Source organism: Schistocerca gregaria, chromosome 2 (assembly GCF_023897955.1).
Source record: "Schistocerca gregaria isolate iqSchGreg1 chromosome 2, iqSchGreg1.2, whole genome shotgun sequence".
Taxonomy (NCBI): domain Eukaryota; kingdom Metazoa; phylum Arthropoda; class Insecta; order Orthoptera; family Acrididae; genus Schistocerca; species Schistocerca gregaria.
This window is the reverse complement of record NC_064921.1, coordinates 970,844,098-970,871,838: the sequence shown is the minus strand read 5'-3', so window position 1 is coordinate 970,871,838 and position 27,741 is coordinate 970,844,098. Positions and strand designations below refer to the sequence as shown.

Below are 27,741 nucleotides of genomic sequence, written 5' to 3'. Positions count from 1 at the left end.
CTGAGCAAATGAATTTCCTTTAAAATAGGTTTAAAACATAGGGAGGTTCTGACTCAGTGGGCATTCTCTGGAGCCTCTTGGCTGATGAGATTAGAAAAACAGTCCTCTGGGCCGGATTTGAACCAGCGACCTATGGATAACTGTGAATCCTCCACGACAGTCCACCGCTCTACCAACTGAGCTACCACGGGCTCTGTATACTTTCTTATTCCTACTCATTGCTTTACGTCCGTCCCTGTCTGCCTTCTTCACACACTGCTACTCAGCGCGGCCATATAGACGCACAGGAAATGCAATCATCGGCTGCAACTGCAAACATTGCCCAGATTAAGTTTTATAATGCTCGATGGTGTCTATTAGGTTAAAATATGCAAGTAGGAAGTGTCTGAAGTATGTCAGAGGACTGCTAAGTGTATTACGAGTCTTATCCTGCTGTCTGGTTCCATGGTGTAACGGTTAGCACTCTGGACTCTGAATCCAGCGATCCGAGTTCGAATCTCGGTGGAACCTTTGTTTAGTCTAAATTTTCTGTAATAAGAGTTTCTCGCTGAGGAAGTAGCAGCAATAGGCTCACGGCGTTAGTTTCTACGTTTGTGTAAAAAACGATGCGTCTATAAAACGGCCGAATATTGGTGCGACTTTGTGACCTATATAGAACATTAAACGAGTAATACCTGTAAGAGCAAGCAATTTTACGATAATTCGAAGAAATATCATTATCCCACGAAGGTTAAAAATCCCATGATTATCAACTAGCTATTACAAGCTGAGCAAATGAATTTCCTTTAAAATAGGTTTAAAACATAGGGAGGTTCTGACTCAGTGGGCATTCTCTGGAGCCTCTTTGCTGATGAGATTAGAAAAACAGTCCTCTGGGCCGGATTTGAACCAGCGACCTATGGATAACTGTGAATCCTCCACTACAGTCCACCGCTCTACCAACTGAGCTACCAGAGGCTCTGTATACTTTCTTATTCCTACTCATTGCTTTACGTCCGTCCCTGTCTGCCGTCTGCACACACTGCTACTCAGCGCGGCCATATAGACGCACAGGAAATGCAATCATCGGCTGCAACTGCAAACATTGCCCAGATTAAGTTTTATAATGCTCGATGGTGTCGATTAGGTTAAAATATGCAAGTAGGAAGTGTCTGAAGTATGTCAGAGGACTGCTAAGTGTATTACGAGTCTTATCCTGCTGTCTGGTTCCATGGTGTAACGGTTAGCACTCTGGACTCTGAATCCAGCGATCCGAGTTCGAATCTCGGTGGAACATTCGTTTAGTCTAAATTTTCTGTAATAAGAGTTTCTCGCTGAGGAAATAGCAGCAATAGGCTCACGGCGTTAGTTTCTACGTTTGTGTAAAAAACGATGCGTCTATAAAACGGCCGAATATTGGTGCGACTTTGTGACCTATATAGAACATTAAACGAGTAATACCTGTAAGAGCAAGCAATTTTACGATAATTCGAAGAAATATCATTATCCCACGAAGGTTAAAAATCCCATGATTATCAACTAGCTATTACAAGCGGAGCAAATGAATTTCCTTTAAAATAGGTTTAAAACATAGGGAGGTTCTGACTCAGTGGGCATTCTCTGGAGCCTCTTTGCTGATGAGATTAGAAAAACAGTCCTCTGGGCCGGATTTGAACCAGCGACCTATGGATAACTGTGAATCCTCCACTACAGTCCACCGCTCTACCAACTGAGCTACCAGAGGCTCTCTATACTTTCTTATTCCTACTCATTGCTTTACGTCCGTCCCTGTCTGCCGTCTGCACACACTGCTACTCAGCGCGGCCATATAGACGCACAGGAAATGCAATCATCGGCTGCAACTGCAAACATTGCCCAGATTAAGTTTTATAATGCTCGATGGTGTCTATTAGGTTAAAATATGCAAGTAGGAAGTGTCTGAAGTATGTCAGAGGACTGCTAAGTGTATTACGAGTCTTATCCTGCTGTCTGGTTCCATGGTGTAACGGTTAGCACTCTGGACTCTGAATCCAGCGATCCGAGTTCGAATCTCGGTGGAACCTTCGTTTAGTCTAAATTTTCTGTAATAAGAGTTTCTCGCTGAGGAAGTAGCAGCAATAGGCTCACGGCGTTAGTTTCTACGTTTGTGTAAAAAACGATGCGTCTATAAAACGGCCGAATATTGGTGCGACTTTGTGACCTATATAGAACATTAAACGAGTAATACCTGTAAGAGCAAGCAATTTTACGATAATTCGAAGAAATATCATTATCCCACGAAGGTTAAAAATCCCATGATTATCAACTAGCTATTACAAGCTGAGCAAATGAATTTCCTTTAAAATAGGTTTAAAACATAGGGAGGTTCTGACTCAGTGGGCATTCTCTGGAGCCTCTTTGCTGATGAGATTAGAAAAACAGTCCTCTGGGCCTGATTTGAACCAGCGACCTATGGATAACTGTGAATCCTCCACTACCGTCCACCGCTCTACCAACTGAGCTACCAGAGGCTCTGTATACTTTCTTATTCCTACTCATTGCTTTACGTCCGTCCCTGTCTGCCGTCTGCATCTACTGCTACTCAGCGCGGCCATATAGACGTACAGGAAATGCAATCATCGGCTGCAACTGCAAACATTGCCCAGATTAAGTTTTATAATGCTCGATGGTGTCTATTAGGTTAAAATATGCAAGTAGGAAGTGTCTGAAGTATGTCAGAGGACTGCTAAGTGTATTACGAGTCTTATCCTGCTGTCTGGTTCCATGGTGTAACAGTTAGCACTCTGGACTCTGAATCCAGCGATCCGAGTTCGAATCTCGGTGGAACCTTCGTTTAGTCTAAATTTTCTGTAATAAGAGTTTCTCGCTGAGGAAGTAGCAGCAATAGGCTCACGGCGTTAGTTTCTACGTTTGTGTAAAAAACGATGCGTCTATAAAACGGCCGAATATTGGTGCGACTTTGTGACCTATATAGAACATTAAACGAGTAATACCTGTAAGAGCAAGCAATTTTACGATAATTCGAAGAAATATCATTATCCCACGAAGGTTAAAAATCCCATGATTATCAACTAGCTATTACAAGCTGAGCAAATGAATTTCCTTTAAAATAGGTTTAAAACATAGGGAGGTTCTGACTCAGTGGGCATTCTCTGGAGCCTCTTTGCTGATGAGATTAGAAAAACAGTCCTCTGGGCCGGATTTGAACCAGCGACCTATGGATAACTGTGAATCCTCCACTACAGTCCACCGCTCTACCAACTGAGCTACCAGAGGCTCTGTATACTTTCTTATTCCTACTCATTGCTTTACGTCCGTCCCTGTCTGCCGTCTGCATCCACTGCTACTCAGCGCGGCCATATAGACGCACAGGAAATGCAATCATCGGCTGCAACTGCAAACATTGCCCAGATTAAGTTTTATAATGCTCGATGGTGTCTATTAGGTTAAAATATGCAAGTAGGAAGTGTCTGAAGTATGTCAGAGGACTGCTAAGTGTATTACGAGTCTTATCCTGCTGTCTGGTTCCATGGTGTAACGGTTAGCACTCTGGACTCTGAATCCAGCGATCCGAGTTCGAATCTCGGTGGAACCTTCGTTTAGTCTAAATTTTCTGTAATAAGAGTTTCTCGCTGAGGAAGTAGCAGCAATAGGCTCACGGCGTTAGTTTCTACGTTTGTGTAAAAAACGATGCGTCTATAAAACGGCCGAATATTGGTGCGACTTTGTGACCTATATAGAACATTAAACGAGTAATACCTGTAAGAGCAAGCAATTTTACGATAATTCGAAGAAATATCATTATCCCACGAAGGTTAAAAATCCCATGATTATCAACTAGCTATTACAAGCTGAGCAAATGAATTTCCTTTAATATAGGTTTAAAACATAGGGAGGTTCTGACTCAGTGGGCATTCTCTGGAGCCTCTTTGCTGATGAGATTAGAAAAACAGTCCTCTGGGCCGGATTTGAACCAGCGACCTATGGATAACTGTGAATCCTCCACTACAGTCCACCGCTCTTCCAACTGAGCTACCAGAGGCTCTGTATACTTTCTTATTCCTACTCATTGCTTTACGTCCGTCCCTGTCTGCCGTCTGCATCCACTGCTACTCAGCGCATCCATATAGACGCACAGGAAATGCAATCATCGGCTGCAACTGCAAACATTGCCCAGATTAAGTTTTATAATGCTCGATGGTGTCGATTAGGTTAAAATATGCAAGTAGGAAGTGTCTGAAGTATGTCAGAGGACTGCTAAGTGTATTACGAGTCTTATCCTGCTGTCTGGTTGCATGGTGTAACGGTTAGCACTCTGGACTCTGAATCCAGCGATCCGAGTTCGAATCTCGGTGGAACCTTCGTTTAGTCTAAATTTTCTGTAATAAGAGTTTCTCGCTGAGGAAGTAGCAGCAATAGGCTCACGGCGTTAGTTTCTACGTTTGTGTAAAAAACGATGCGTCTATAAAACGGCCGAATATTGGTGCGACTTTGTGACCTATATAGAACATTAAACGAGTAATACCTGTAAGAGCAAGCAATTTTACGATAATTCGAAGAAATATCATTATCCCACGAAGGTTAAAAATCCCATGATTATCAACTAGCTATTACAAGCTGAGCAAATGAATTTCCTTTAAAATAGGTTTAAAACATAGGGAGGTTCTGACTCAGTGGGCATTCTCTGGAGCCTCTTTGCTGATGAGATTAGAAAAACAGTCCTCTGGGCCGGATTTGAACCAGCGACCTATGGATAACTGTGAATCCTCCACTACAGTCCACCGCTCTACCAACTGAGCTACCAGAGGCTCTGTATACTTTCTTATTCCTACTCATTGCTTTACGTCCGTCCCTGTCTGCCGTCTTCACACACTGCTACTCAGCGCGGCCATATAGACGCACAGGAAATGCAATCATCGGCTGCAACTGCAAACATTGCCCAGATTAAGTTTTATAATGCTCGATGGTGTCGATTAGGTTAAAATATGCAAGTAGGAAGTGTCTGAAGTATGTCAGAGGACTGCTAAGTGTATTACGAGTCTTATCCTGCTGTCTGGTTCCATGGTGTAACGGTTAGCACTCTGGACTCTGAATCCAGCGATCCGAGTTCGAATCTCGGTGGAACCTTCGTTTAGTCTAAATTTTCTGTAATAAGAGTTTCTCGCTGAGGAAGTAGCAGCAATAGGCTCACGGCGTTAGTTTCTACGTTTGTGTAAAAAACGATGCGTCTATAAAACGGCCGAATATTGGTGCGACTTTGTGACCTATATAGAACATTAAACGAGTAATACCTGTAAGAGCAAGCAATTTTACGATAATTCGAAGAAATATCATTATCCCACGAAGGTTAAAAATCCCATGATTATCAACTAGCTATTACAAGCTGAGCAAATGAATTTCCTTTAAAATAGGTTTAAAACATAGGGAGGTTCTGACTCAGTGGGCATTCTCTGGAGCCTCTTTGCTGATGAGATTAGAAAAACAGTCCTCTGGGCCGGATTTGAACCAGCGACCTATGGATAACTGTGAATCCTCCACTACAGTCCACCGCTCTACCAACTGAGCTACCAGAGGCTCTGTATACTTTCTTATTCCTACTCATTGCTTTACGTCCGTCCCTGTCTGCCGTCTGCATCCACTGCTACTCAGCGCGGCCATATAGACGCACAGGAAATGCAATCATCGGCTGCAACTGCAAACATTGCCCAGATTAAGTTTTATAATGCTCGATGGTGTCTATTAGGTTAAAATATGCAAGTAGGAAGTGTCTGAAGTATGTCAGAGGACTGCTAAGTGTATTACGAGTCTTATCCTGCTGTCTGGTTCCATGGTGTAACGGTTAGCACTCTGGACTCTGAATCCAGCGATCCGAGTTCGAATCTCGGTGGAACCTTCGTTTAGTCTAAATTTTCTGTAATAAGAGTTTCTCGCTGAGGAAGTAGCAGCAATAGGCTCACGGCGTTAGTTTCTACGTTTGTGTAAAAAACGATGCGTCTATAAAACGGCCGAATATTGGTGCGACTTTGTGACCTATATAGAACATTAAACGAGTAATACCTGTAAGAGCAAGCAATTTTACGATAATTCGAAGAAATATCATTATCCCACGAAGGTTAAAAATCCCATGATTATCAACTAGCTATTACAAGCTGAGCAAATGAATTTCCTTTAAAATAGGTTTAAAACATAGGGAGGTTCTGACTCAGTGGGCATTCTCTGGAGCCTCTTTGCTGATGAGATTAGAAAAACAGTCCTCTGGGCCGGATTTGAACCAGCGACCTATGGATAACTGTGAATCCTCCACTACAGTCCACCGCTCTACCAACTGAGCTACCAGAGGCTCTGTATACTTTCTTATTCCTACTCATTGCTTTACGTCCGTCCCTGTCTGCCGTCTGCATCCACTGCTACTCAGCGCGGCCATATAGACGCACAGGAAATGCAATCATCGGCTGCAACTGCAAACATTGCCCAGATTAAGTTTTATAATGCTCGATGGTGTCTATTAGGTTAAAATATGCAAGTAGGAAGTGTCTGAAGTATGTCAGAGGACTGCTAAGTGTATTACGAGTCTTATCCTGCTGTCTGGTTCCATGGTGTAACGGTTAGCACTCTGGACTCTGAATCCAGCGATCCGAGTTCGAATCTCGGTGGAACCTTCGTTTAGTCTAAATTTTCTGTAATAAGAGTTTCTCGCTGAGGAAGTAGCAGCAATAGGCTCACGGCGTTAGTTTCTACGTTTGTGTAAAAAACGATGCGTCTATAAAACGGCCGAATATTGGTGCGACTTTGTGACCTATATAGAACATTAAACGAGTAATACCTGTAAGAGCAAGCAATTTTACGATAATTCGAAGAAATATCATTATCCCACGAAGGTTAAAAATCCCATGATTATCAACTAGCTATTACAAGCTGAGCAAATGAATTTCCTTTAATATAGGTTTAAAACATAGGGAGGTTCTGACTCAGTGGGCATTCTCTGGAGCCTCTTTGCTGATGAGATTAGAAAAACAGTCCTCTGGGCCGGATTTGAACCAGCGACCTATGGATAACTGTGAATCCTCCACTACAGTCCACCGCTCTTCCAACTGAGCTACCAGAGGCTCTGTATACTTTCTTATTCCTACTCATTGCTTTACGTCCGTCCCTGTCTGCCGTCTGCATCCACTGCTACTCAGCGCATCCATATAGACGCACAGGAAATGCAATCATCGGCTGCAACTGCAAACATTGCCCAGATTAAGTTTTATAATGCTCGATGGTGTCGATTAGGTTAAAATATGCAAGTAGGAAGTGTCTGAAGTATGTCAGAGGACTGCTAAGTGTATTACGAGTCTTATCCTGCTGTCTGGTTGCATGGTGTAACGGTTAGCACTCTGGACTCTGAATCCAGCGATCCGAGTTCGAATCTCGGTGGAACCTTCGTTTAGTCTAAATTTTCTGTAATAAGAGTTTCTCGCTGAGGAAGTAGCAGCAATAGGCTCACGGCGTTAGTTTCTACGTTTGTGTAAAAAACGATGCGTCTATAAAACGGCCGAATATTGGTGCGACTTTGTGACCTATATAGAACATTAAACGAGTAATACCTGTAAGAGCAAGCAATTTTACGATAATTCGAAGAAATATCATTATCCCACGAAGGTTAAAAATCCCATGATTATCAACTAGCTATTACAAGCTGAGCAAATGAATTTCCTTTAAAATAGGTTTAAAACATAGGGAGGTTCTGACTCAGTGGGCATTCTCTGGAGCCTCTTTGCTGATGAGATTAGAAAAACAGTCCTCTGGGCCGGATTTGAACCAGCGACCTATGGATAACTGTGAATCCTCCACTACAGTCCACCGCTCTACCAACTGAGCTACCAGAGGCTCTGTATACTTTCTTATTCCTACTCATTGCTTTACGTCCGTCCCTGTCTGCCGTCTTCACACACTGCTACTCAGCGCGGCCATATAGACGCACAGGAAATGCAATCATCGGCTGCAACTGCAAACATTGCCCAGATTAAGTTTTATAATGCTCGATGGTGTCGATTAGGTTAAAATATGCAAGTAGGAAGTGTCTGAAGTATGTCAGAGGACTGCTAAGTGTATTACGAGTCTTATCCTGCTGTCTGGTTCCATGGTGTAACGGTTAGCACTCTGGACTCTGAATCCAGCGATCCGAGTTCGAATCTCGGTGGAACCTTCGTTTAGTCTAAATTTTCTGTAATAAGAGTTTCTCGCTGAGGAAGTAGCAGCAATAGGCTCACGGCGTTAGTTTCTACGTTTGTGTAAAAAACGATGCGTCTATAAAACGGCCGAATATTGGTGCGACTTTGTGACCTATATAGAACATTAAACGAGTAATACCTGTAAGAGCAAGCAATTTTACGATAATTCGAAGAAATATCATTATCCCACGAAGGTTAAAAATCCCATGATTATCAACTAGCTATTACAAGCTGAGCAAATGAATTTCCTTTAAAATAGGTTTAAAACATAGGGAGGTTCTGACTCAGTGGGCATTCTCTGGAGCCTCTTTGCTGATGAGATTAGAAAAACAGTCCTCTGGGCCGGATTTGAACCAGCGACCTATGGATAACTGTGAATCCTCCACTACAGTCCACCGCTCTACCAACTGAGCTACCAGAGGCTCTGTATACTTTCTTATTCCTACTCATTGCTTTACGTCCGTCCCTGTCTGCCGTCTGCATCCACTGCTACTCAGCGCGGCCATATAGACGCACAGGAAATGCAATCATCGGCTGCAACTGCAAACATTGCCCAGATTAAGTTTTATAATGCTCGATGGTGTCGATTAGGTTAAAATATGCAAGTAGGAAGTGTCTGAAGTATGTCAGAGGACTGCTAAGTGTATTACGAGTCTTATCCTGCTGTCTGGTTCCATGGTGTAACGGTTAGCACTCTGGACTCTGAATCCAGCGATCCGAATTCGAATCTCGGTGGAACCTTCGTTTAGTCTAAATTTTCTGTAATAAGAGTTTCTCGCTGAGGAAGTAGCAGCAATAGGCTCACGGCGTTAGTTTCTACGTTTGTGTAAAAAACGATGCGTCTATAAAACGGCCGAATATTGGTGCGACTTTGTGACCTATATAGAACATTAAACGAGTAATACCTGTAAGAGCAAGCAATTTTACGATAATTCGAAGAAATATCATTATCCCACGAAGGTTAAAAATCCCATGATTATCAACTAGCTATTACAAGCTGAGCAAATGAATTTCCTTTAAAATAGGTTTAAAACATAGGGAGGTTCTGACTCAGTGGGCATTCTCTGGAGCCTCTTTGCTGATGAGATTAGAAAAACAGTCCTCTGGGCCGGATTTGAACCAGCGACCTATGGATAACTGTGAATCCTCCACTACAGTCCACCGCTCTACCAACTGAGCTACCAGAGGCTCTGTATACTTTCTTATTCCTACTCATTGCTTTACGTCCGTCCCTGTCTGCCGTCTGCATCCACTGCTACTCAGCGCGGCCATATAGACGCACAGGAAATGCAATCATCGGCTGCAACTGCAAACATTGCCCAGATTAAGTTTTATAATGCTCGATGGTGTCTATTAGGTTAAAATATGCGAGTAGGAAGTGTCTGAAGTATGTCAGAGGACTGCTAAGTGTATTACGAGTCTTATCCTGCTGTCTGGTTCCATGGTGTAACGGTTAGCACTCTGGACTCTGAATCCAGCGATCCGAGTTCGAATCTCGGTGGAACCTTCGTTTAGTCTAAATTTTCTGTAATAAGAGTTTCTCGCTGAGGAAGTAGCAGCAATAGGCTCACGGCGTTAGTTTCTACGTTTGTGTAAAAAACGATGCGTCTATAAAACGGCCGAATATTGGTGCGACTTTGTGACCTATATAGAATATTAAACGAGTAATACCTGTAAGAGCAAGCAATATTACGATAATTCGAAGAAATATCATTATCCCACGAAGGTTAAAAATCCCATGATTATCAACTAGCTATTACAAGCTGAGCAAATGAATTTCCTTTAAAATAGGTTTAAAACATAGGGAGGTTCTGACTCAGTGGGCATTCTCTGGAGCCTCTTTGCTGATGAGATTAGAAAAACAGTCCTCTGGGCCTGATTTGAACCAGCGACCTATGGATAACTGTGAATCCTCCACTACAGTCCACCGCTCTACCAACTGAGCTACCAGAGGCTCTGTATACTTTCTTATTCCTACTCATTGCTTTACGTCCGTCCCTGTCTGTCGTCTGCATCCACTGCTACTCAGCGCGGCCATATAGACGCACAGGAAATGCAATCATCGGCTGCAACTGCAAACATTGCCCAGATTAAGTTTTATAATGCTCGATGGTGTCGATTAGGTTAAAATATGCAAGTAGGAAGTGTCTGAAGTATGTCAGAGGACTGCTAAGTGTATTACGAGTCTTATCCTGCTGTCTGGTTCCATGGTGTAACGGTTAGCACTCTGGACTCTGAATCCAGCGATCCGAGTTCGAATCTCGGTGGAACCTTCGTTTAGTCTAAATTTTCTGTAATAAGAGTTTCTCGCTGAGGAAGTAGCAGCAATAGGCTCACGGCGTTAGTTTCTACGTTTGTGTAAAAAACGATGCGTCTATAAAACGGCCGAATATTGGTGCGACTTTGTGACCTATATAGAACATTAAACGAGTAATACCTGTAAGAGCAAGCAATTTTACGATAATTCGAAGAAATATCATTATCCCACGAAGGTTAAAAATCCCATGATTATCAACTAGCTATTACAAGCTGAGCAAATGAATTTCATTTAAAATAGGTTTAAAACATAGGGAGGTTCTGACTCAGTGGGCATTCTCTGGAGCCTCTTTGCTGATGAGATTAGAAAAACAGTCCTCTGGGCCGGATTTGAACCAGCGACCTATGGATAACTGTGAATCCTCCACTACAGTCCACCGCTCTACCAACTGAGCTACCAGAGGCTCTGTATACTTTCTTATTCCTACTCATTGCTTTACGTCCGTCCCTGTCTGCCGTCTGCATCCACTGCTACTCAGCGCGGCCATATAGACGCACAGCAAATGCAATCATCGGCTGCAACTGCAAACATTGCCCAGATTAAGTTTTATAATGCTCGATGGTGTCTATTAGGTTAAAATATGCAAGTAGGAAGTGTCTGAAGTATGTCAGAGGACTGCTAAGTGTATTACGAGTCTTATCCTGCTGTCTGGTTCCATGGTGTAACGGTTAGCACTCTTGACTCTGAATCCAGCGATCCGAGTTCGAATCTCGGTGGAACCTTCGTTTAGTCTAAATTTTCTGTAATAAGAGTTTCTCGCTGAGGAAGTAGCAGCAATAGGCTCACGGCGTTAGTTTCTACGTTTGTGTAAAAAACGATGCGTCTATAAAACGGCCGAATATTGGTGCGACTTTGTGACCTATATAGAACATTAAACGAGTAATACCTGTAAGAGCAAGCAATTTTACGATAATTCGAAGAAATATCATTATCCCACGAAGGTTAAAAATCCCATGATTATCAACTAGCTATTACAAGCTGAGCAAATGAATTTCCTTTAAAATAGGTTTAAAACATAGGGAGGTTCTGACTCAGTGGGCATTCTCTGGAGCCTCTTTGCTGATGAGATTAGAAAAACAGTCCTCTGGGCCGGATTTGAACCAGCGACCTATGGATAACTGTGAATCCTCCACTACAGTCCACCGCTCTACCAACTGAGCTACCAGAGGCTCTGTATACTTTCTTATTCCTACTCATTGCTTTACGTCCGTCCCTGTCTGCCGTCTGCATCCACTGCTACTCAGCGCGGCCATATAGACGCACAGGAAATGCAATCATCGGCTGCAACTGCAAACATTGCCCAGATTAAGTTTTATAATGCTCGATGGTGTCGATTAGGTTAAAATATGCAAGTAGGAAGTGTCTGAAGTATGTCAGAGGACTGCTAAGTGTATTACGAGTCTTATCCTGCTGTCTGGTTCCATGGTGTAACGGTTAGCACTCTGGACTCTGAATCCAGCGATCCGAGTTCGAATCTCGGTGGAACCTTCGTTTAGTCTAAATTTTCTGTAATAAGAGTTTCTCGCTGAGGAAGTAGCAGCAATAGGCTCACGGCGTTAGTTTCTACGTTTGTGTAAAAAACGATGCGTCTATAAAACGGCCGAATATTGGTGCGACTTTGTGACCTATATAGAACATTAAACGAGTAATACCTGTAAGAGCAAGCAATTTTACGATAATTCGAAGAAATATCATTATCCCACGAAGGTTAAAAATCCCATGATTATCAACTAGCTATTACAAGCTGAGCAAATGAATTTCCTTTAAAATAGGTTTAAAACATAGGGAGGTTCTGACTCAGTGGGCATTCTCTGGAGCCTCTTTGCTGATGAGATTAGAAAAACAGTCCTCTGGGCCGGATTTGAACCAGCGACCTATGGATAACTGTGAATCCTCCACTACAGTCCACCGCTCTACCAACTGAGCTACCAGAGGCTCTGTATACTTTCTTATTCCTACTCATTGCTTTACGTCCGTCCCTGTCTGCCGTCTGCATCCACTGCTACTCAGCGCGGCCATATAGACGCACAGGAAATGCAATCATCGGCTGCAACTGCAAACATTGCCCAGATTAAGTTTTATAATGCTCGATGGTGTCTATTAGGTTAAAATATGCGAGTAGGAAGTGTCTGAAGTATGTCAGAGGACTGCTAAGTGTATTACGAGTCTTATCCTGCTGTCTGGTTCCATGGTGTAACGGTTAGCACTCTGGACTCTGAATCCAGCGATCCGAGTTCGAATCTCGGTGGAACCTTCGTTTAGTCTAAATTTTCTGTAATAAGAGTTTCTCGCTGAGGAAGTAGCAGCAATAGGCTCACGGCGTTAGTTTCTACGTTTGTGTAAAAAACGATGCGTCTATAAAACGGCCGAATATTGGTGCGACTTTGTGACCTATATAGAATATTAAACGAGTAATACCTGTAAGAGCAAGCAATATTACGATAATTCGAAGAAATATCATTATCCCACGAAGGTTAAAAATCCCATGATTATCAACTAGCTATTACAAGCTGAGCAAATGAATTTCCTTTAAAATAGGTTTAAAACATAGGGAGGTTCTGACTCAGTGGGCATTCTCTGGAGCCTCTTTGCTGATGAGATTAGAAAAACAGTCCTCTGGGCCGGATTTGAACCAGCGACTTATGGATAACTGTGACTCCTCCACTACAGTCCACCGCTCTACCAACTGAGCTACCAGAGGCTCTGTATACTTTCTTATTCCTACTCATTGCTTTACGTCCGTCCCTGTCTGCCGTCTGCATCCACTGCTACTCAGCGCGGCCATATAGACGCACAGGAAATGCAATCATCGGCTGCAACTGCAAACATTGCCCAGATTAAGTTTTATAATGCTCGATGGTGTCTATTAGGTTAAAATATGCAAGTAGGAAGTGTCTGAAGTATGTCAGAGGACTGCTAAGTGTATTACGAGTCTTATCCTGCTGTCTGGTTCCATGGTGTAACGGTTAGCACTCTGGACTCTGAATCCAGCGATCCGAGTTCGAATCTCGGTGGAACCTTCGTTTAGTCTAAATTTTCTGTAATAAGAGTTTCTCGCTGAGGAAGTAGCAGCAATAGGCTCACGGCGTTAGTTTCTACGTTTGTGTAAAAAACGATGCGTCTATAAAACGGCCGAATATTGGTGCGACTTTGTGACCTATATAGAACATTAAACGAGTAATACCTGTAAGAGCAAGCAATTTTACGATAATTCGAAGAAATATCATTATCCCACGAAGGTTAAAAATCCCATGATTATCAACTAGCTATTACAAGCTGAGCAAATGAATTTCCTTTAAAATAGGTTTAAAACATAGGGAGGTTCTGACTCAGTGGGCATTCTCTGGAGCCTCTTTGCTGATGAGATTAGAAAAACAGTCCTCTGGGCCGGATTTGAACCAGCGACCTATGGATAACTGTGAATCCTCCACTACAGTCCACCGCTCTACCAACTGAGCTACCAGAGGCTCTGTATACTTTCTTATTCCTACTCATTGCTTTACGTCCGTCCCTGTCTGCCGTCTGCATCCACTGTTACTCAGCGCGGCCATATAGACGCACAGGAAATGCAATCATCGGCTGCAACTGCAAACATTGCCCAGATTAAGTTTTATAATGCTCGATGGTGTCTATTAGGTTAAAATATGCAAGTAGGAAGTGTCTGAAGTATGTCAGAGGACTGCTAAGTGTATTACGAGTCTTATCCTGCTGTCTGGTTCCATGGTGTAACGGTTAGCACTCTGGACTCTGAATCCAGCGATCCGAGTTCGAATCTCGGTGGAACCTTCGTTTAGTCTAAATTTTCTGTAATAAGAGTTTCTCGCTGAGGAAGTAGCAGCAATAGGCTCACGGCGTTAGTTTCTACGTTTGTGTAAAAAACGATGCGTCTATAAAACGGCCGAATATTGGTGCGACTTTGTGACCTATATAGAACATTAAACGAGTAATACCTGTAAGAGCAAGCAATTTTACGATAATTCGAAGAAATATCATTATCCCACGAAGGTTAAAAATCCCATGATTATCAACTAGCTATTACAAGCTGAGCAAATGAATTTCCTTTAAAATAGGTTTAAAACATAGGGAGTGAAGCAAAGCAAGCGTTGTATCATGTATAAGATACAGAGGCGAGCGAGTGCACGGGACTTACCCTAGTTCACTGCTAGTAGCGTCACGTCATCGTAACGCGCCTGCATATAGTATTGCACCACATTTAACATAAAAGTAAAAATTAAGATTTGTGTGTAAAACTTTGTTAAAGTATAGTTCTATGTAATAATGTTTCAGGTAACAAATCTTAATGTTATAAAATTAGTAGTTTACGTAAAATTCACGTTTTGAAAGAAAAATAGGAGGCGCTAAATAATGACGCTAGGAAGCCAAAATTTGGTGAGAAGGTGCAGTAAGAAGTCATTAATGAGTGGTGCTGGTTTCCAAAACCATAAAACTAAAATTGACTCCAGAATCCGCGTTTTTCGGAAAAATCAGAGGCGCGAAATAATAGAGCTACAATATTGAAAATTGGTAGGATGCTTCAGTTCACCCTAATAATAATAATGGGAATACCGCAATCAGTTACCTCTTCTAGTTTTTTAGTAATTTAGTAAAAACTACTTTTGTGAGTAAAATGTACATAAGCATTATAGATTAAGTACTTTAAATTTTAATGATAAAACAAATTCTTTAAGACCAATGATCAGATAGGACAATTAACAAAGCTACACCAAGTTTTAGTCTTGTAGCATAATTAACAGCTGATACAAGTCTTGATAAAGCTATGGTTCAGAGGTAACAATCTACCGTTAGTTCCATTGGAAAAATTCTAGAGAGTAAAGTTTTAATTTTAGCTGGCTGAGATTTTCTACGTGCTTCTGTACTGCTCAGATGTATGTATACAAAAATTGAGAAGTTTGTAAAGCTATTATTAAATGTGATATTTAAGATTATGTGCCTGAGATAGCGGTCATTTGGAGGCCGCAGGCATCTGCATATGAACGGAAAGAACAGAAAGAACAGATGCTCTCTTGGCGGTACGCGCCGGAGCTATATAAAAAGAGCGGCAGAGGCAGTAGTAAGCTCACTCCGCATTAGACCAACGCCTAGTCCACGCGAGCTTAACGTCCGATCGCGCCTCGCCTCGGGTGACGTCATAGCGGGCTGTGACATGCGCGTACTTAGCAATGTAAACGGACATTGAAAATCGCGAGGACTGTACACCGTCCTGGATCGTTTAGACTTCGGTAACAAACTGTTATTGTGCCGTCCGTGTGAAGTATAATTCCGCGTGGCAAGTGGTGACTAATTCCACTTTTAAGGCGAGCATTAATCTTTTTTTTTTAACATTATTGCGAACTATTAATAGAGCACCGTTAGTTAGAGTAATGAACTATTCGGGAGGAACTTGCTGTAGAAGTCGCCTCTGAACTATTAAACGATTGGCTGAATTAACAATATTTAATGTCTTTAGCATTTTCAGAAGTTTCGAGTAATTTGTGTGAGCCTTTAAGATAATAAAATCTTGTTTGGAACTTTAAAATTTTATTGAAGCAGCCCTAATCCCGTGAAGAACTATGGATATTTTTCGTTTAGCTGGGCTGTACAGGAATGTGGCCGTGCAGACTGGGAACTAAGGTCAGTAAGTTTCCCTTCGCTTTCTGACTGGCCACCAAATTAGTTGCCAGGCTCGCGTGATTTAAGGTGGCAATGTTCAACTTTCATTCAACATTAAACAACGACTTCTTTGCCGTCCCACATATGTTGCATCGGCAATAGTCTGTTACGTGAAATGAACATTCAAACAACTCATTCGACAACTTCTTCGCCGCCCCACATATGGTGCTTATCGGCCGGGAAAACTGAATTAAAAGCAAATAAAAGTGCTCGATGTGTGAAAGCGATTGGTATAAATTAACGAACTCGGTAGGCAATAACAGGACACTGAATTGAACTAGTGTGGGAACAGTGTTACCAGTAAAGGCGGGTGTAGTGTATAAACAATAAGTGTCTACCGCTGTACGTTGGTTAGTGACGATGGTGAGGAAGGCGACGATGCTGGATCGCGGCTGCCGACGGCGCTGAGACTAAAGGAAGACGGTGCGTCATCGCGGAGCTGCGCTGATCTGCGAGACAGCTGCCGGCTGCGCCGAGCGGTCAACGGTGCCTTGCTGCCCCCCCCTGGAGCTATTGCAGTAGGCGATTCCTGTGGCGGTACTCGACGCTACAGCTGCTGCTGCTGCTGCCTTCAATACGTCGCGACGCGTCGCATCACGATTGCTGGTACACCGCGACGACATCATTCGTCGAAATCAAGCATTTAAGTTAAGTCAAAGACTTTTAAAATATTTATTAACTGCTGCTAACAAACTAAAAGATATGGAAAGTAGTGTACATTTCAGAAGGGAACCGGTCTCTGACCAAGAATCCTCAGGATCAGGAATTGAGTTTAATGAGGATGGTTCCATTAATCCCTCAAATATTGAACTAGAACGTAATTTGTCACCAGTAAATTATGACTTTAATTTAAATGAGAGTGCAGGGATGCAATCAATAAGTGAAATAGAAGTCAAAAGGGAGCCAGTAGAGTTGCTAACTTTGTCAGGTAGTGAAACTGAGCTCAATATATCTCCAGCTCAGTCAAGTCAAGAGATACAAAGTATCAAGGTAGAAGCTCCGGATTGGATGCAAATACTGTTTGCCAAACTCGAATCAAACCAAAATAAAATTGAGGCTAAAATTGAGGATAGTAATAAAGAACTAAAAGAAGAACTGCAATCAAAATGGAATAGTTTGAATTATAAGATAGATGCTATTCATCATGACACTCAAGTAAAAGTAGGCCAACAGTTAACTAAAATGCATAGTACTTTCAAATGTGAAATAGATCAAATTCAAAAAAATTATCAAGAGGCAGATGAACTTTTGGAAGTGAGGTTGTCCGAAAGATTGAGCAACGAGTCCAAACTTTGCTCTGACAAAGTTAAAGAGGTACAAATTAAAGTAGATACTTGTCAGAAAAACATTGAGAAAGTAAAAGAAACCTGTACCGAAATTCGTGGTGCAGTGGAACAAAGATGTTCTGCCAGGATAGAAGCAGTAGAGTCACAAGTAGAGGAATTAAATACTAACATTGCTAACCTAGAAAATAGAGTAACCTCTGTTAATTCTAGTCATTCTACTGTACAGCATGTGACTTCAGTTGACGCCGCTTTTATAGGGTGTCGACAGTTTTTGCGCTTTGATCCTGATAAGTACATTCACCCTCTTGAATTTTGGAATGACTTTGAGGATGTTCTCCCCAACACTTGGTCAGAAAGAGAAAAAATTTCATTTATAAGAAGTCATTTGTCAGGTGATGCTTTGCGATGGTCAGCGGATCTAATGATCAAATGTAAAACTTTATCTGAATTTAAGTCTGCATTTCTCAACGAATACTGGTCACATAACAAACAAAATGATGTGTTAAGGGAATTCTGGAGTGGTAAGAAGTTTTTCCCAGGGCGTGAATCAGTAAAGGATTTCGCTAGGAAGTGGGTTTCAAGACTGTCACATTTGACAGAAAAGATGAAGCCAGATATGATCATTATGGGTTTAGAAGGTAAGCTGCCGTGGTACTGGCAGAAGAGGATCATTTCCGCCCCTAGAGATAATATAGACAAATTTATTGAATATCTGGAAAGAGTGGAAAGAGTAGCTGCTGCTGAGGAGCAGGTGCAGCAGAATAACAAATCTTCTAACAATCACGTACAAAATAATGGAAACGTGAACGTTAGAAATATGGAAGTTAGGCACACCAAAACAAACTATCGAAACCAAAGCCGTGGCAGAGGAAGAGGGGGTAGATACTCACCACGCTTTCGTAACAACTACTATGACGAAAGTGGAGAAGTAAATACTATGCCATTAAGACAAGAAGGGAGTCATGATGCTACTATATCTAGTGGTGTCACAGATGAACACAACAGGCCGCGTGTGGGAAACTAAATCCCGTCTATGAGGAAACTGGCGCTCACCAGGCGGTAACAGTAACACAGCCAGTAACGGAAACACAGACAATCAGCCAACATACACAGACAGACAACATGGATGACGAAATAAATACAGATAATACCAGTGATGTGTTAAGCCACTCTCACAAAATAGTGGATAGTATTTTGGATACACTAGAAAAATGGGTCAAGGAAGAACAGGAACTCAAGGTAGATAATGGGGAAGAAATAGATAATGGGTTTGAGTCTGATGGGGATAATGATGAAGTAAAAGCTTACATCTTCGATGAAAATGGCAATCTAAAAGCTGAAGTAGAAGTAGCAGAAGTAGAATCAGTACTGCAAAACTTTAGAGAGGAGGAAATGATGAATGAAGGGGGTAGAAATAGTAACGAGGTGAAAGAATCTAGTAGCTGTGTAAACGTGCCACAAATGGTTGAAGGTGACGACATTCTTATGAACAGCAATATTGCGCAGGGACGCAGTTGCTCAGAGGTAGAGGATAGTTTGGCTGATGTGCAGCAAACAAAAGTAGAAAAATTCGTCAGATGCTTCGATTTAAAGTTAGTGGACAGATTAGAGAAAGCAGCTAAGATTATAGAGCTTGATGAGCCCCAGGATGTAAATGTAAATGTAATTGCAACTGATCAGGATTACTTTAGCTGGAAGAACATAGAACGAGATTTATTAGACGAGGTGTGTGAGCAACCTGTTCAATGTAGAATAACTCACCCTGTTATCAAAGTAAACATATCAGGAGTCACTGTGCGTTGTCTGCTTGACAGTGGCAGTGAAGCAAGTGCTTTATCACAAACATTTTTTGACACCATACCCAATAAAGAGAAGTTAACAGTTATGAAAGTAAGTGGCTTAAAGATTATAGGTGCTACTGGAAAAGTCTCTAGACCAGTTCAACACGAAGCTTTGATACCCATTGGTATAAATGACGTAGTAATAGATCATCCTTGTTTGATTGTGCTAGGCTTAAGTGTTGATATGTTGATTGGTACTGATTTCTTATCAAAGTACCAGGGAAAGATCAATTTTGATCAGAACAACTTAATTTTAACTTTACCTGACTCTAAAGTGATAAGAGAGTCTTTTATAGGAAGTCATATAGGCGGTAGTAATGAAACTTGGGAACTGCCTATTAGAGTAATAAAGAATCTAAAGGAATTTAAAATTAACAGTAATTAATTACTGTAGGGAGTCTGCCACTCTTTGGCGGATACACGGTTTGGCGTACCGTGCAGTCCCAGCTGGGTGAAACTTTATTTCCTTTTCAAGTTTCATTCCCTTCTTCTGGTCTATCATTACAGGTAAGAATCACATATGTCTTCATGTTGTATATATGCTATTAGGTTTTAAGTATTCTTAGTAAGGATCTACCTAGTGAATGGCAAAACAAAAGTCTGAGTACCAATAAGAGGCAAACATGGCTAAAATAAATAAATTAAAATATTTCATGTAATTGTAAAGGGTTAGAAACTACAACTAAGAGAGACACTTTGCAGTATACGAAGTACGGTATGAATATGAATAATCCATGAGATTATGCAGAAGGTAGTATGTTGCTAGAAATAAGGTTGTCTGAAGGAAAACAGCGTAAGAAGGTAATGCTCATAGAGGCAAGCAATGGCGTTTTAGAATTAAATAAATGGAGATGTGTGGAAGTGGTGTGAGGATCGCACCAAATATATAGAAACAGGACGTCAATAGGCTGACAAAAGGAAAAGGGAGAAAGAAGTGGAGAAATGAAGTATTTTGAATCTGGAAGAAAAGGGAGAAAATGAATAAGGTGAAGAAGTGAAGTAAGTAAATTGAAGTAAATGATGTAGGATTAAAGAATAATTCCCTCACGTCTCGTGAAATGGTGAAAAACGCTAAATCTTGCTTGAGGCAAATAAATAGTTAAACAGACAACAGAAACACACAAATATTGGAAAATGCAGAAATTTGGAATCGGTATACTGAAAATAACTAATTTCTTTAGTAATTCATACAATAAAGCAAAGTGCTGGTCAGCAAATGACTTCTTTGATGAACTAATCCATACGATAATTAAGCCAGAGTACATTAAAACTAAAAGGTTACTCAATTTTCTAAGTTGAAGCAAGATCTTAATATATTAATTTGCTAAAAGAATTTTCACTATTTAGGAACCTAAAAGATTATTTATGAAAGAAGAAAGTAGGAGCTATTGTATCAGATACGACTTAGTGCTAAATGTCTTTCTGACAACTTCACAATTAGTAAAGTAGTGCCAGAATATAAACTATAAAATGTACTTTGTCCTACCTTAGATATAAGTTGAAAACAGAAACTTAGACTGTATTGTCTGTTTCTCAGGGACATGCAGGCTGCATGAATGACTGACAACAAGCGGTAGGGAGATTGGAAGTAGAGACGCAAACCACAGTGAATACAATTTCCTCCCACAATTTTGTCAATCGGTGAAATTAAATGAGTGTTACAATAGGACACCCACCACAGTGCCGAGTATTATAGTAAAAGAAAAATGTGAGTGCGTTGCAGTGATAAAAGTCGTGTGTATTTTCTTTTTCAGGAAGAGACTGATTTTAAAGGAAAAAAAAATAACTATTTTGTAACCATTGAAAAATTTATATTTCCATGTAAATGTATGTAAATAATTTGTGAATGTCTTCTGTACTAGGTTTTCTATGTGTATATGAGTATGGTTATTTTGTGTATGTAGTAATAAGGAATTTCCTAAGAAGAAGCAACTTAAGTTGAAAGAGGTATACTAAAGTAATCCATCGCTTGTTTGTTCTTTTAGAAATTTAATTTTGTTCAAAAATAGATTTTCACGAAAATTAAAAAGGGGGTGATGAAGCAAAGCAAGCGCTGTATCATGTATAAGATACAGAGGCGAGCGAGTGCACGGGACTTACCCTAGTTCACTGCTAGTAGCGTCACGTCATCGTAACGCGCCTGCATATAGTATTGCACCACATTTAACATAAAAGTAAAAATTAAGATTTGTGTGTAAAACTTTGTTAAAGTATAGTTCTATGTAATAATGTTTCAGGTAACAAATCTTAATGTTATAAAATTAGTAGTTTACGTAAAATTCACGTTTTGAAAGAAAAATAGGAGGCGCTAAATAATGACGCTAGGAAGCCAAAATTTGGTGAGAAGGTGCAGTAAGAAGTCATTAATGAGTGGTGCTGGTTTCCAAAACCATAAAACTAAAATTGACTCCAGAATCCGCGTTTTTCGGAAAAATCAGAGGCGCGAAATAATAGAGCTACAATATTGAAAATTGGTAGGATGCTTCAGTTCACCCTAATAATAATAATGGGAATACCGCAATCAGTTACCTCTTCTAGTTTTTTAGTAATTTAGTAAAAACTACTTTTGTGAGTAAAATGTACATAAGCATTATAGATTAAGTACTTTAAATTTTAATGATAAAACAAATTCTTTAAGACCAATGATCAGATAGGACAATTAACAAAGCTACACCAAGTTTTAGTCTTGTAGCATAATTAACAGCTGATACAAGTCTTGATAAAGCTATGGTTCAGAGGTAACAATCTACCGTTAGTTCCATTGGAAAAATTCTAGAGAGTAAAGTTTTAATTTTAGCTGGCTGAGATTTTCTACGTGCTTCTGTACTGCTCAGATGTATGTATACAAAAATTGAGAAGTTTGTAAAGCTATTATTAAATGTGATATTTAAGATTATGTGCCTGAGATAGCGGTCATTTGGAGGCCGCAGGCATCTGCATATGAACGGAAAGAACAGAAAGAACAGATGCTCTCTTGGCGGTACGCGCCGGAGCTATATAAAAAGAGCGGCAGAGGCAGTAGTAAGCTCACTCCGCATTAGACCAACGCCTAGTCCACGCGAGCTTAACGTCCGATCGCGCCTCGCCTCGGGTGACGTCAAAGCGGGCTGTGACATGCGCGTACTTAGCAATGTAAACGGACATTGAAAATCGCGAGGACTGTACACCGTCCTGGATCGTTTAGACTTCGGTAACAAACTGTTATTGTGCCGTCCGTGTGAAGTATAATTCCGCGTAGCAAGTGGTGACTAATTCCACTTTTAAGGCGAGCATTAATCTTTTTTTTTTAACATTATTGCGAACTATTAATAGAGCACCGTTAGTTAGAGTAATGAACTATTCGGGAGGAACTTGCTGTAGAAGTCGCCTCTGAACTATTAAACGATTGGCTGAATTAACAATATTTAATGTCTTTAGCATTTTCAGAAGTTTCGAGTAATTTGTGTGAGCCTTTAAGATAATAAAATCTTGTTTGGAACTTTAAGATTTTATTGAAGCAGCCCTAATCCCGTGAAGAACTATGGATATTTTTCGTTTAGCTGGGCTGTACAGGAATGTGGCCGTGCAGACTGGGAACTAAGGTCAGTAAGTTTCCCTTCGCTTTCTGACTGGCCACCAAATTAGTTGCCAGGCTCGCGTGATTTAAGGTGGCAATGTTCAACTTTCATTCAACATTAAACAACGACTTCTTCGCCGTCCCACATATGTTGCATCGGCAATAGTCTGTTACGTGAAATGAACATTCAAACAACTCATTCGACAACTTCTTCGCCGCCCCACAGGAGGTTCTGACTCAGTGGGCATTCTCTGGAGCCTCTTTGCTGATGAGATTAGAAAAACAGTCCTCTGGGCCGGATTTGAACCAGCGACCTATGGATAACTGTGAATCCTCCACTACAGTCCACCGCTCTACCAACTGAGCTACCAGAGGCTCTGTATACTTTCTTATTCCTACTCATTGCTTTACGTCCGTCCCTGTCTGCCGTCTGCATCCACTGCTACTCAGCGCGGCCATATAGACGCACAGGAAATGCAATCATCGGCTGCAACTGCAAACATTGCCCAGATTAAGTTTTATAATGCTCGATGGTGTCGATTAGGTTAAAATATGCAAGTAGGAAGTGTCTGAAGTATGTCAGAGGACTGCTAAGTGTATTACGAGTCTTATCCTGCTGTCTGGTTCCATGGTGTAACGGTTAGCACTCTGGACTCTGAATCCAGCGATCCGAGTTCGAATCTCGGTGGAACCTTCGTTTAGTCTAAATTTTCTGTAATAAGAGTTTCTCGCTGAGGAAGTAGCAGCAATAGGCTCACGGCGTTAGTTTCTACGTTTGTGTAAAAAACGATGCGTCTATAAAACGGCCGAATATTGGTGCGACTTTGTGACCTATATAGAACATTAAACGAGTAATACCTGTAAGAGCAAGCAATTTTACGATAATTCGAAGAAATATCATTATCCCACGAAGGTTAAAAATCCCATGATTATCAACTAGCTATTACAAGCTGAGCAAATGAATTTCCTTTAAAATAGGTTTAAAACATAGGGAGGTTCTGACTCAGTGGGCATTCTCTGGAGCCTCTTTGCTGATGAGATTAGAAAAACAGTCCTCTGGGCCGGATTTGAACCAGCGACCTATGGATAACTGTGAATCCTCCACTACAGTCCACCGCTCTACCAACTGAGCTACCAGAGGCTCTGTATACTTTCTTATTCCTACTCATTGCTTTACGTCCGTCCCTGTCTGCCGTCTTCACACACTGCTACTCAGCGCGGCCATATAGACGCACAGGAAATGCAATCATCGGCTGCAACTGCAAACATTGCCCAGATTAAGTTTTATAATGCTCGATGGTGTCTATTAGGTTAAAATATGCAAGTAGGAAGTGTCTGAAGTATGTCAGAGGACTGCTAAGTGTATTACGAGTCTTATCCTGCTGTCTGGTTCCATGGTGTAACGGTTAGCACTCTGGACTCTGAATCCAGCGATCCGAGTTCGAATCTCGGTGGAACCTTCGTTTAGTCTAAATTTTCTGTAATAAGAGTTTCTCGCTGAGGAAGTAGCAGCAATAGGCTCACGGCGTTAGTTTCTACGTTTGTGTAAAAAACGATGCGTCTATAAAACGGCCGAATATTGGTGCGACTTTGTGACCTATATAGAACATTAAACGAGTAATACCTGTAAGAGCAAGCAATTTTACGATAATTCGAAGAAATATCATTATCCCACGAAGGTTAAAAATCCCATGATTATCAACTAGCTATTACAAGCTGAGCAAATGAATTTCCTTTAAAATAGGTTTAAAACATAGGGAGGTTCTGACTCAGTGGGCATTCTCTGGAGCCTCTTTGCTGATGAGATTAGAAAAACAGTCCTCTGGGCCGGATTTGAACCAGCGACCTATGGATAACTGTGAATCCTCCACTACAGTCCACCGCTCTACCAACTGAGCTACCAGAGGCTCTGTATACTTTCTTATTCCTACTCATTGCTTTACGTCCGTCCCTGTCTGCCGTCTTCACACACTGCTACTCAGCGCGGCCATATAGACGCACAGGAAATGCAATCATCGGCTGCAACTGCAAACATTGCCCAGATTAAGTTTTATAATGCTCGATGGTGTCGATTAGGTTAAAATATGCAAGTAGGAAGTGTCTGAAGTATGTCAGAGGACTGCTAAGTGTATTACGAGTCTTATCCTGCTGTCTGGTTCCATGGTGTAACGGTTAGCACTCGGGACTCTGAATCCAGCGATCCGAGTTCGAATCTCGGTGGAACCTTCGTTTAGTCTAAATTTTCTGTAATAAGAGCTTCTCGCTGAGGAAGTAGCAGCAATAGGCTCACGGCGTTAGTTTCTACGTTTGTGTAAAAAACGATGCGTCTATAAAACGGCCGAATATTGGTGCGACTTTGTGACCTATATAGAACATTAAACGAGTAATACCTGTAAGAGCAAGCAATTTTACGATAATTCGAAGAAATATCATTATCCCACGAAGGTTAAAAATCCCATGATTATCAACTAGCTATTACAAGCTGAGCAAATGAATTTCCTTTAAAATAGGTTTAAAACATAGGGAGGTTCTGACTCAGTGGGCATTCTCTGGAGCCTCTTTGCTGATGAGATTAGAAAAACAGTCCTCTGGGCCGGATTTGAACCAGCGACCTATGGATAACTGTGAATCCTCCACTACAGTCCACCGCTCTACCAACTGAACTACCAGAGGCTCTGTATACTTTCTTATTCCTACTCATTGCTTTACGTCCGTCCCTGTCTGCCGTCTTCACACACTGCTACTCAGCGCGGCCATATAGACGCACAGGAAATGCAATCATCGGCTGCAACTGCAAACATCGCCCAGATTAAGTTTTATAATGCTCGATGGTGTCTATTAGGTTAAAATATGCAAGTAGGAAGTGTCTGAAGTATGTCAGAGGACTGCTAAGTGTATTACGAGTCTTATCCTGCTGTCTGGTTCCATGGTGTAACGGTTAGCACTCTGGACTCTGAATCCAGCGATCCGAGTTCGAATCTCGGTGGAACCTTCGTTTAGTCTAAATTTTCTGTAATAAGAGTTTCTCGCTGAGGAAGTAGCAGCAATAGGCTCACGGCGTTAGTTTCTACGTTTGTGTAAAAAACGATGCGTCTATAAAACGGCCGAATATTGGTGCGACTTTGTGACCTATATAGAACATTAAACGAGTAATACCTGTAAGAGCAAGCAATTTTACGATAATTCGAAGAAATATCATTATCCCACGAAGGTTAAAAATCCCATGATTATCAACTAGCTATTACAGGCTGAGCAAATGAATTTCCTTTAAAATAGGTTTAAAACATAGGGAGGTTCTGACTCAGTGGGCATTCTCTGGAGCCTCTTTGCTGATGAGATTAGAAAAACAGTCCTCTGGGCCGGATTTGAACCAGCGACCTATGGATAACTGTGAATCCTCCACTACAGTCCACCGCTCTACCAACTGAGCTACCAGAGGCTCTGTATACTTTCTTATTCCTACTCATTGCTTTACGTCCGTCCCTGTCTGCCGTCTTCACACACTGCTACTCAGCGCGGCCATATAGACGCACAGGAAATGCAATCATCGGCTGCAACTGCAAACATTGCCCAGATTAAGTTTTATAATGCTCGATGGTGTCGATTAGGTTAAAATATGCAAGTAGGAAGTGTCTGAAGTATGTCAGAGGACTGCTAAGTGTATTACGAGTCTTATCCTGCTGTCTGGTTCCATGGTGTAACGGTTAGCACTCTGGACTCTGAATCCAGCGATCCGAGTTCGAATCTCGGTGGAACCTTCGTTTAGTCTAAATTTTCTGTAATAAGAGTTTCTCGCTGAGGAAGTAGCAGCAATAGGCTCACGGCGTTAGTTTCTACGTTTGTGTAAAAAACGATGCGTCTATAAAACGGCCGAATATTGGTGCGACTTTGTGACCTATATAGAACATTAAACGAGTAATACCTGTAAGAGCAAGCAATTTTACGATAATTCGAAGAAATATCATTATCCCACGAAGGTTAAAAATCCCATGATTATCAACTAGCTATTACAAGCTGAGCAAATGAATTTCCTTTAAAATAGGTTTAAAACATAGGGAGGTTCTGACTCAGTGGGCATTCTCTGGAGCCTCTTTGCTGATGAGATTAGAAAAACAGTCCTCTGGGCCGGATTTGAACCAGCGACCTATGGATAACTGTGAATCCTCCACTACAGTCCACCGCTCTACCAACTGAGATACCAGAGGCTCTGTATACTTTCTTATTCCTACTCATTGCTTTACGTCCGTCCCTGTCTGCCGTCTTCACACACTGCTACTCAGCGCGGCCATATAGACGCACAGGAAATGCACTCATCGGCTGCAACTGCAAACATTGCCCAGATTAAGTTTTATAATGCTCGATGGTGTCGATTAGGTTAAAATATGCAAGTAGGAAGTGTCTGAAGTATGTCAGAGGACTGCTAAGTGTATTACGAGTCTTATCCTGCTGTCTGGTTCCATGGTGTAACGGTTAGCACTCTGGACTCTGAATCCAGCGATCCGAGTTCGAATCTCGGTGGAACCTTCGTTTAGTCTAAATTTTCTGTAATAAGAGTTTCTCGCTGAGGAAGTAGCAGCAATAGGCTCACGGCGTTAGTTTCTACGTTTGTGTAAAAAACGATGCGTCTATAAAACGGCCGAATATTGGTGCGACATTGTGACCTATATAGAACATTAAACGAGTAATACCTGTAAGAGCAAGCAATTTTACGATAATTCGAAGAAATATCATTATCCCACGAAGGTTAAAAATCCCATGATTATCAACTAGCTATTACAAGCTGAGCAAATGAATTTCCTTTAAAATAGGTTTAATACATAGGGAGGTTCTGACTCAGTGGGCATTCTCTGGAGCCTCTTTGCTGATGAGATTAGAA

General features: G+C 41.4%; 50 non-coding genes across 50 annotated transcripts; 25 read left to right on the top strand and 25 right to left on the bottom strand.

Moving 5' to 3' along the window:
• Positions 1-102: 102 nt before the first annotated feature.
• Trnad-guc (transfer RNA aspartic acid (anticodon GUC)) lies at positions 103-191 on the bottom strand. Its single transcript is given in 2 exon segments — positions 103-138; positions 155-191. It is a non-coding gene; the product is annotated as a tRNA-Asp (tRNA).
• Positions 192-438: 247 nt separating this feature from the next.
• Positions 439-510, top strand: Trnaq-cug (transfer RNA glutamine (anticodon CUG)). The gene has a single exon. It is a non-coding gene; the product is annotated as a tRNA-Gln (tRNA).
• Positions 511-868: 358 nt separating this feature from the next.
• Positions 869-957, bottom strand: Trnay-gua (transfer RNA tyrosine (anticodon GUA)). Its single transcript is given in 2 exon segments — positions 869-904; positions 921-957. It is a non-coding gene; the product is annotated as a tRNA-Tyr (tRNA).
• A 247-nt stretch (positions 958-1,204) lies between these two features.
• Trnaq-cug (transfer RNA glutamine (anticodon CUG)) lies at positions 1,205-1,279 on the top strand. The gene has a single exon. It is a non-coding gene; the product is annotated as a tRNA-Gln (tRNA).
• Positions 1,280-1,634: 355 nt separating this feature from the next.
• Trnay-gua (transfer RNA tyrosine (anticodon GUA)) lies at positions 1,635-1,723 on the bottom strand. The gene is given in 2 exon segments: positions 1,635-1,670; positions 1,687-1,723. It is a non-coding gene; the product is annotated as a tRNA-Tyr (tRNA).
• A 247-nt stretch (positions 1,724-1,970) lies between these two features.
• Trnaq-cug (transfer RNA glutamine (anticodon CUG)) lies at positions 1,971-2,042 on the top strand. Its single transcript has one exon. It is a non-coding gene; the product is annotated as a tRNA-Gln (tRNA).
• Positions 2,043-2,400: 358 nt separating this feature from the next.
• Positions 2,401-2,489, bottom strand: Trnay-gua (transfer RNA tyrosine (anticodon GUA)). The gene is given in 2 exon segments: positions 2,401-2,436; positions 2,453-2,489. It is a non-coding gene; the product is annotated as a tRNA-Tyr (tRNA).
• Positions 2,490-2,736: 247 nt separating this feature from the next.
• Positions 2,737-2,808, top strand: Trnaq-cug (transfer RNA glutamine (anticodon CUG)). The gene has a single exon. It is a non-coding gene; the product is annotated as a tRNA-Gln (tRNA).
• A 358-nt stretch (positions 2,809-3,166) lies between these two features.
• Trnay-gua (transfer RNA tyrosine (anticodon GUA)) lies at positions 3,167-3,255 on the bottom strand. The gene is given in 2 exon segments: positions 3,167-3,202; positions 3,219-3,255. It is a non-coding gene; the product is annotated as a tRNA-Tyr (tRNA).
• Positions 3,256-3,502: 247 nt separating this feature from the next.
• Trnaq-cug (transfer RNA glutamine (anticodon CUG)) lies at positions 3,503-3,574 on the top strand. The gene has a single exon. It is a non-coding gene; the product is annotated as a tRNA-Gln (tRNA).
• A 358-nt stretch (positions 3,575-3,932) lies between these two features.
• Positions 3,933-4,021, bottom strand: Trnay-gua (transfer RNA tyrosine (anticodon GUA)). Its single transcript is given in 2 exon segments — positions 3,933-3,968; positions 3,985-4,021. It is a non-coding gene; the product is annotated as a tRNA-Tyr (tRNA).
• Positions 4,022-4,268: 247 nt separating this feature from the next.
• Positions 4,269-4,340, top strand: Trnaq-cug (transfer RNA glutamine (anticodon CUG)). The gene has a single exon. It is a non-coding gene; the product is annotated as a tRNA-Gln (tRNA).
• Positions 4,341-4,698: 358 nt separating this feature from the next.
• On the bottom strand, positions 4,699-4,787 carry Trnay-gua (transfer RNA tyrosine (anticodon GUA)). Its single transcript is given in 2 exon segments — positions 4,699-4,734; positions 4,751-4,787. It is a non-coding gene; the product is annotated as a tRNA-Tyr (tRNA).
• A 247-nt stretch (positions 4,788-5,034) lies between these two features.
• Trnaq-cug (transfer RNA glutamine (anticodon CUG)) lies at positions 5,035-5,106 on the top strand. Its single transcript has one exon. It is a non-coding gene; the product is annotated as a tRNA-Gln (tRNA).
• A 358-nt stretch (positions 5,107-5,464) lies between these two features.
• Trnay-gua (transfer RNA tyrosine (anticodon GUA)) lies at positions 5,465-5,553 on the bottom strand. Its single transcript is given in 2 exon segments — positions 5,465-5,500; positions 5,517-5,553. It is a non-coding gene; the product is annotated as a tRNA-Tyr (tRNA).
• A 247-nt stretch (positions 5,554-5,800) lies between these two features.
• On the top strand, positions 5,801-5,872 carry Trnaq-cug (transfer RNA glutamine (anticodon CUG)). Its single transcript has one exon. It is a non-coding gene; the product is annotated as a tRNA-Gln (tRNA).
• Positions 5,873-6,230: 358 nt separating this feature from the next.
• On the bottom strand, positions 6,231-6,319 carry Trnay-gua (transfer RNA tyrosine (anticodon GUA)). The gene is given in 2 exon segments: positions 6,231-6,266; positions 6,283-6,319. It is a non-coding gene; the product is annotated as a tRNA-Tyr (tRNA).
• A 247-nt stretch (positions 6,320-6,566) lies between these two features.
• Positions 6,567-6,638, top strand: Trnaq-cug (transfer RNA glutamine (anticodon CUG)). Its single transcript has one exon. It is a non-coding gene; the product is annotated as a tRNA-Gln (tRNA).
• A 358-nt stretch (positions 6,639-6,996) lies between these two features.
• Positions 6,997-7,085, bottom strand: Trnay-gua (transfer RNA tyrosine (anticodon GUA)). Its single transcript is given in 2 exon segments — positions 6,997-7,032; positions 7,049-7,085. It is a non-coding gene; the product is annotated as a tRNA-Tyr (tRNA).
• A 247-nt stretch (positions 7,086-7,332) lies between these two features.
• Positions 7,333-7,404, top strand: Trnaq-cug (transfer RNA glutamine (anticodon CUG)). The gene has a single exon. It is a non-coding gene; the product is annotated as a tRNA-Gln (tRNA).
• Positions 7,405-7,762: 358 nt separating this feature from the next.
• On the bottom strand, positions 7,763-7,851 carry Trnay-gua (transfer RNA tyrosine (anticodon GUA)). The gene is given in 2 exon segments: positions 7,763-7,798; positions 7,815-7,851. It is a non-coding gene; the product is annotated as a tRNA-Tyr (tRNA).
• Positions 7,852-8,098: 247 nt separating this feature from the next.
• Trnaq-cug (transfer RNA glutamine (anticodon CUG)) lies at positions 8,099-8,170 on the top strand. Its single transcript has one exon. It is a non-coding gene; the product is annotated as a tRNA-Gln (tRNA).
• A 358-nt stretch (positions 8,171-8,528) lies between these two features.
• On the bottom strand, positions 8,529-8,617 carry Trnay-gua (transfer RNA tyrosine (anticodon GUA)). The gene is given in 2 exon segments: positions 8,529-8,564; positions 8,581-8,617. It is a non-coding gene; the product is annotated as a tRNA-Tyr (tRNA).
• Positions 8,618-8,864: 247 nt separating this feature from the next.
• Positions 8,865-8,936, top strand: Trnaq-cug (transfer RNA glutamine (anticodon CUG)). The gene has a single exon. It is a non-coding gene; the product is annotated as a tRNA-Gln (tRNA).
• A 358-nt stretch (positions 8,937-9,294) lies between these two features.
• Positions 9,295-9,383, bottom strand: Trnay-gua (transfer RNA tyrosine (anticodon GUA)). The gene is given in 2 exon segments: positions 9,295-9,330; positions 9,347-9,383. It is a non-coding gene; the product is annotated as a tRNA-Tyr (tRNA).
• Positions 9,384-9,630: 247 nt separating this feature from the next.
• Trnaq-cug (transfer RNA glutamine (anticodon CUG)) lies at positions 9,631-9,702 on the top strand. The gene has a single exon. It is a non-coding gene; the product is annotated as a tRNA-Gln (tRNA).
• Positions 9,703-10,060: 358 nt separating this feature from the next.
• On the bottom strand, positions 10,061-10,149 carry Trnay-gua (transfer RNA tyrosine (anticodon GUA)). Its single transcript is given in 2 exon segments — positions 10,061-10,096; positions 10,113-10,149. It is a non-coding gene; the product is annotated as a tRNA-Tyr (tRNA).
• A 247-nt stretch (positions 10,150-10,396) lies between these two features.
• On the top strand, positions 10,397-10,468 carry Trnaq-cug (transfer RNA glutamine (anticodon CUG)). Its single transcript has one exon. It is a non-coding gene; the product is annotated as a tRNA-Gln (tRNA).
• Positions 10,469-10,826: 358 nt separating this feature from the next.
• Trnay-gua (transfer RNA tyrosine (anticodon GUA)) lies at positions 10,827-10,915 on the bottom strand. Its single transcript is given in 2 exon segments — positions 10,827-10,862; positions 10,879-10,915. It is a non-coding gene; the product is annotated as a tRNA-Tyr (tRNA).
• A 247-nt stretch (positions 10,916-11,162) lies between these two features.
• On the top strand, positions 11,163-11,234 carry Trnaq-cug (transfer RNA glutamine (anticodon CUG)). The gene has a single exon. It is a non-coding gene; the product is annotated as a tRNA-Gln (tRNA).
• A 358-nt stretch (positions 11,235-11,592) lies between these two features.
• Positions 11,593-11,681, bottom strand: Trnay-gua (transfer RNA tyrosine (anticodon GUA)). The gene is given in 2 exon segments: positions 11,593-11,628; positions 11,645-11,681. It is a non-coding gene; the product is annotated as a tRNA-Tyr (tRNA).
• Positions 11,682-11,928: 247 nt separating this feature from the next.
• Trnaq-cug (transfer RNA glutamine (anticodon CUG)) lies at positions 11,929-12,000 on the top strand. Its single transcript has one exon. It is a non-coding gene; the product is annotated as a tRNA-Gln (tRNA).
• A 358-nt stretch (positions 12,001-12,358) lies between these two features.
• Trnay-gua (transfer RNA tyrosine (anticodon GUA)) lies at positions 12,359-12,447 on the bottom strand. The gene is given in 2 exon segments: positions 12,359-12,394; positions 12,411-12,447. It is a non-coding gene; the product is annotated as a tRNA-Tyr (tRNA).
• Positions 12,448-12,694: 247 nt separating this feature from the next.
• Trnaq-cug (transfer RNA glutamine (anticodon CUG)) lies at positions 12,695-12,766 on the top strand. Its single transcript has one exon. It is a non-coding gene; the product is annotated as a tRNA-Gln (tRNA).
• Positions 12,767-13,124: 358 nt separating this feature from the next.
• Trnay-gua (transfer RNA tyrosine (anticodon GUA)) lies at positions 13,125-13,213 on the bottom strand. The gene is given in 2 exon segments: positions 13,125-13,160; positions 13,177-13,213. It is a non-coding gene; the product is annotated as a tRNA-Tyr (tRNA).
• A 247-nt stretch (positions 13,214-13,460) lies between these two features.
• Positions 13,461-13,532, top strand: Trnaq-cug (transfer RNA glutamine (anticodon CUG)). The gene has a single exon. It is a non-coding gene; the product is annotated as a tRNA-Gln (tRNA).
• A 358-nt stretch (positions 13,533-13,890) lies between these two features.
• Positions 13,891-13,979, bottom strand: Trnay-gua (transfer RNA tyrosine (anticodon GUA)). Its single transcript is given in 2 exon segments — positions 13,891-13,926; positions 13,943-13,979. It is a non-coding gene; the product is annotated as a tRNA-Tyr (tRNA).
• Positions 13,980-14,226: 247 nt separating this feature from the next.
• Positions 14,227-14,298, top strand: Trnaq-cug (transfer RNA glutamine (anticodon CUG)). Its single transcript has one exon. It is a non-coding gene; the product is annotated as a tRNA-Gln (tRNA).
• Positions 14,299-23,151: 8,853 nt separating this feature from the next.
• Positions 23,152-23,240, bottom strand: Trnay-gua (transfer RNA tyrosine (anticodon GUA)). The gene is given in 2 exon segments: positions 23,152-23,187; positions 23,204-23,240. It is a non-coding gene; the product is annotated as a tRNA-Tyr (tRNA).
• A 247-nt stretch (positions 23,241-23,487) lies between these two features.
• Trnaq-cug (transfer RNA glutamine (anticodon CUG)) lies at positions 23,488-23,559 on the top strand. The gene has a single exon. It is a non-coding gene; the product is annotated as a tRNA-Gln (tRNA).
• Positions 23,560-23,917: 358 nt separating this feature from the next.
• On the bottom strand, positions 23,918-24,006 carry Trnay-gua (transfer RNA tyrosine (anticodon GUA)). Its single transcript is given in 2 exon segments — positions 23,918-23,953; positions 23,970-24,006. It is a non-coding gene; the product is annotated as a tRNA-Tyr (tRNA).
• Positions 24,007-24,253: 247 nt separating this feature from the next.
• On the top strand, positions 24,254-24,325 carry Trnaq-cug (transfer RNA glutamine (anticodon CUG)). The gene has a single exon. It is a non-coding gene; the product is annotated as a tRNA-Gln (tRNA).
• Positions 24,326-24,683: 358 nt separating this feature from the next.
• Trnay-gua (transfer RNA tyrosine (anticodon GUA)) lies at positions 24,684-24,772 on the bottom strand. Its single transcript is given in 2 exon segments — positions 24,684-24,719; positions 24,736-24,772. It is a non-coding gene; the product is annotated as a tRNA-Tyr (tRNA).
• A 247-nt stretch (positions 24,773-25,019) lies between these two features.
• On the top strand, positions 25,020-25,091 carry Trnaq-cug (transfer RNA glutamine (anticodon CUG)). Its single transcript has one exon. It is a non-coding gene; the product is annotated as a tRNA-Gln (tRNA).
• A 358-nt stretch (positions 25,092-25,449) lies between these two features.
• Trnay-gua (transfer RNA tyrosine (anticodon GUA)) lies at positions 25,450-25,538 on the bottom strand. The gene is given in 2 exon segments: positions 25,450-25,485; positions 25,502-25,538. It is a non-coding gene; the product is annotated as a tRNA-Tyr (tRNA).
• A 247-nt stretch (positions 25,539-25,785) lies between these two features.
• On the top strand, positions 25,786-25,857 carry Trnaq-cug (transfer RNA glutamine (anticodon CUG)). The gene has a single exon. It is a non-coding gene; the product is annotated as a tRNA-Gln (tRNA).
• Positions 25,858-26,215: 358 nt separating this feature from the next.
• Positions 26,216-26,304, bottom strand: Trnay-gua (transfer RNA tyrosine (anticodon GUA)). The gene is given in 2 exon segments: positions 26,216-26,251; positions 26,268-26,304. It is a non-coding gene; the product is annotated as a tRNA-Tyr (tRNA).
• Positions 26,305-26,551: 247 nt separating this feature from the next.
• On the top strand, positions 26,552-26,623 carry Trnaq-cug (transfer RNA glutamine (anticodon CUG)). Its single transcript has one exon. It is a non-coding gene; the product is annotated as a tRNA-Gln (tRNA).
• A 358-nt stretch (positions 26,624-26,981) lies between these two features.
• Positions 26,982-27,070, bottom strand: Trnay-gua (transfer RNA tyrosine (anticodon GUA)). Its single transcript is given in 2 exon segments — positions 26,982-27,017; positions 27,034-27,070. It is a non-coding gene; the product is annotated as a tRNA-Tyr (tRNA).
• A 247-nt stretch (positions 27,071-27,317) lies between these two features.
• Trnaq-cug (transfer RNA glutamine (anticodon CUG)) lies at positions 27,318-27,389 on the top strand. Its single transcript has one exon. It is a non-coding gene; the product is annotated as a tRNA-Gln (tRNA).
• Positions 27,390-27,741: the final 352 nt, after the last annotated feature.